This window comes from Euprymna scolopes, chromosome 1 (genome assembly GCF_053919585.1).
Source record: "Euprymna scolopes isolate OS-2025 chromosome 1, ASM5391958v1, whole genome shotgun sequence".
NCBI classification, from domain to species: Eukaryota; Metazoa; Mollusca; class Cephalopoda; order Sepiida; family Sepiolidae; genus Euprymna; species Euprymna scolopes.
This window is the reverse complement of record NC_136482.1, coordinates 77615423-77619874: the sequence shown is the minus strand read 5'-3', so window position 1 is coordinate 77619874 and position 4452 is coordinate 77615423. Positions and strand designations below refer to the sequence as shown.

At 33.9% G+C, this 4452-nt stretch overlaps 1 pseudogene; it reads left to right on the top strand.

The window, feature by feature from the left end:
* Nucleotides 1-3621: 3621 nt before the first annotated feature.
* On the top strand, nt 3622-3764 carry LOC145284499 (U2 spliceosomal RNA; annotated as a pseudogene).
* Nucleotides 3765-4452: the final 688 nt, after the last annotated feature.

Here is a 4452-nt window from a genome sequence, read left to right as displayed (position 1 = left end):
CCAGCATAGGTATCCTCCTCCTGCAGGACAACGCTCCGGTCCACAATTCGCTTGTCGCCAGATCGGAAGCACGTGCGGGTGGTTATTAATTCCCCCCCATCTGCCCTACTCTCCTGACATTGCACACTCTTCCCAGCCATGAAGTTGTTTTTGAAAGGAAAGTGTTTCCCAGATGATGCAACCTTGATTTCTAAAGTCACGTCGTGGTTGGAGGACCAGCCTCGGAGTGTTCTACAAAAACGGTCTCGAGAGCTGCATCAAACGATGGGAGAAATGCATAACTCTGGGTGGTTCCTATGTAAAGAAAGACTAATAACTGTGCCAAGTTTCGTTGCTCTACTGCTATGGGTAGTTGGTCAGGGCATTAATTATTCCACACCCCACGTACCTCCCTCTTATTGCTTTCCCCTCCCACCGCTAATCCCTTTTTTCCATACCCACCCCCAAAACATGTACTTTTTACATTCATAACCTATATATCCACCTTTTCTCTTAACTTATTATCAACATCCGGATATTTCCCTTCTAAACCGAACTATTTCAATAGTTTCAATAGTTTACCTTCTTTTGTCTGACGAAGTATAATCCTTTAAATAGAGACTCCAGCCACACCTTTATGCATACACATAACCAATCATGTTTGTATAATAAACATTATTGGTCCATACTCACACACACACACACACACACACACACACATATATATATATATATATACATACTTATGTATATTATATATATATATATATATATATATATATATATATATATATATATATATATATATAGTCATCCACATACACTATGTTTCGCAGCTCATCAGGGCGGCTTGACAGGCAGCTACTTCAAGCCAGGATCGAAATCCGACAGCCGGTACGACTGTCAAGGCTTCTCACAATTACGCTAATCGCTGCTGTGCGAGTTCTGAAGTAAAGATGTATTTACATCGTCCGAAATACCTAAGCTCGATTTGTTTACATAAAGAGCATCGCTAAATACGCTAATGGTAATTCGTGTATATATATATATATATATATATATATATATATATATATATATATATATATATATATATATCAATGTCTCTTTCATGTAAATAAAATCTAAAACTGTAAACTTACAAAGTGTCTTCAGTAAGTTTCCAGAAATTTGTGTATGCCCACTCAGGCTGCTATGCACTTATTTCAACAACTTATAGAAGTCTTCATGGACAACCTTTCGTGTGAGCGTGTCAGCGACCCTCGTGACATCGTCTTCTATATCCTCAATTTTCTCATAACAACAGCCTCCAAGGTTATCCTGGAGCTTAGGTAATAACAAAAATAACACGAAGCAAAGTATGAACTATAGAGATGGTGAGGTACTGCCTTTATGCCTATGTTGGGCAAATCTTTTTTGACAAGGATAGAGTTTTGGACTAGTACATTGTTCTGGTAAAAATGCCATTGACTCAGTTTGAAGAGTGCTGGCCTCTTTCGACTGAATCTCTTCTTGAATGAACTTAAAACATAGTATTTTTCATTAATTGCCTTTCCAGTGGGAAGCCAGTGCAGGTATATCATTCCTGTGTTGTCATAGAAACGGAAGTCATGAGTTATAAAAATAATTAAATTAAGATAATGCAAAACAATAGAAACAAAATACATTTCAGAGAATTAAATGTTGTCTAATACACTAAGAACTGTACAAATTTATTCTGAAAAAAGAAGATAATCGATGTCACTGCCTCCGTTCAGTCTAGAAAGACAAAGGATACCCCCTGTAGAGGAAGTTGCGTGTGTAACTGTGAGGCAAAGGTTGCACAAATCCAACCACACCTCTCCTGAATCGGCTCTGTTTAAATCCAGTGGCAAGGACGCCTGCAAACAATGTCGAGATAAGCGGAGAGTACCTGGAAGTTCCAAATGGTCACCCAATAAGTACTGATCAGGTTCAAAGTTGCTTAGCTTCGGGGACCACCGAAACCGGTGTGTCAACGTGATTATGCCGTATGAAAGTAGATAATCAAATAAGATTTTGCATGTAATAGGTGTAATTTCGGTAATTATTGATTAACAAAAACGTTCTAAATTAGTGAATAAATCTATAAAATATGTATTTATTCATTATTTCACGTTTAAATTATATACTCATCTGAAAATCTTGTTAAAATTAAAACACAGATCATCTCAATTATGTATAGTATACTTCACAAGTTATGTAAGTAATCATTATTATTATTATTATTATTATTATTATTATTATCAAAAGTTGAATAAAAAACGATTGCATAAACAACTACTACTGCTTTAAGTTCCATACTTCATTATGTTATACTTTAGTGAATAATCGAAAACAAATATAATTATCTGAATAAAAGCCTTCAAATGAATTTACTGACTTCTTTTCAAAATGTTTTAATTTTAGATATATTTCTGTGGGAATATAACTGTTGGAAAATGATCTAAAATGCATTCAAAATCAATAAATTTCAATAAAATACATAACGCTACTCTTAACGAAAACATGAATAAATTACAATTTAAGCAAGAAACAAAAAAACAACTGGAATTAATGTGTTGTTTTAGCGATTTTAATCGCATACAGAATATCAATATATCAACACTTTCCAAAATCTCTCGTTTATTCTCCGTAATATCTGTAGTTTTAAAACCGTCGATAACTAGATTAAATATATATACTTAATGATGTAACGATGCCAGTATATTCATTCAATGAATCCTTACAAAAAATGTATATCTTTTCGGATACATGTATGTAATACGTAGGAGAAAATACCAAAATGCATAGAGACTTAATTTATGATTTTATGTGTCTAATATTCTTGGATATTGTCGACATGCGGTTACCAAATGTTTACCGCGTAGGGAACTTAACGCGAAAGAAATTTACAGAGCATGATGTAAAGTTTACTCAAAATTCGAGTTACCATCTGGGTTGATATTAGTCCTTGTCGTCTCTGGATGAAACAGATTCTATTTAAATAAAGTTTTGTAATTAAACATATTACAGTGTTCACATGGTGAGTGACCGTATTCTTACAGAACTTATTTCTACTTACTTTCCCATAATTTGATCGTTTTTTTTAATTGTTCTACATGAAGTAGAATGTTATTTACACAGTATTAAAAAAGCATGAGCCAATTAAAACCCTGGTAAGGCCTAGTATATTTAGTTAAAGTAATAGTAATTATGAGACATTACGCACTGAATACAGATAAAACTTAACCTTATACCAGGTTTAGTAACAAGTTATACAACACATACTATAGGTCTTTACTACAAGAGCTTAAAAGATAAGTATGATATGGGTAAAAGCTTATAAAGCAGTCATAATCGTGTAACATGAGCAAGTAAAATCAATCTTACAAGACTTTAGAGACACAAAGATGTATTAGTGATCTGCAAACAGATGTATTAAAATCAACGCATTTTTCTTGAATTCACAAGTTATGATCTATTATCATTATATTATTACGCTTATCGCTCCGTCCGTTATCATGTGGTGCATACCTATAAAAAGGAAAGTGGAATATTCGAAAATTAGAATATTCCAAAAAAACCTTTTCCCCCTAAAAAAAAAAAATAGTGTCGCTGTGGGGCAAAGCTAATTAAAATGATTTGTCTTTCTTGGCCTTTTGGCTAAGATCAAAGTGCAGTATCTGTTCTTCAGGTGCTACATTTCAATTTCTTCTCTCTCTCTGTGGAAGAGAAATCCTTTAGGATTAAGACAATTTTTTCTCCATGTTAAAAAAAAAACGACCCTGGTGTCTAAATCTGTCCCGTGGGGAGGCATTGTGAATAGGTACTATGTTTAATGTAACAAAGTTTTAATATTAAAAAAGTAAGTGAAAAAAGTAATTTCTGATTTAATTATAAAATGCCCTGGAAATGGCACTTCTGATTTATTATAAAATGCCCTGGAAAATGTCTGTTCTGATTATTTTTTTTTGTTTACTTGCCTCCCCACAAGGGCGGAATTGGACATGAGGTCGGTTAAAAATTTAGGGAGAAACCGGCTCCCCAAAAGGGTCTCTCTGGTCAATAACAAAAATAAGAATTGTATCAGTAATGAAGGATTTCTCCTCCATTGACCAAGACCAAAAAATGGGGTGGATTTAAGCCAGTGGAATGCTGAAACTGATAGTACACTCAGACATTCATGTTGAAGCAATGGTTACCTAATCTCTAACAGTGTTAATGTTTTTATGTATTACTTTCGAAAAGCGGCTGAAACAGTTTATGATTTAAACATTACTTTATTTCAAGTATATTTTAAGCAGTGGGTTACAGGATGTGAAGTCCGTCCCGAAAATTACTCAAACCATTTACGATTGAAACATTAAATTATTTCATGGATATTCTTAACAGTGGGGTAGGGGATATTAAATCAGTCCCGAAAATGGGTGAACCAGTTTACGTATTACACATCGCTTTATTTAATGTATATTT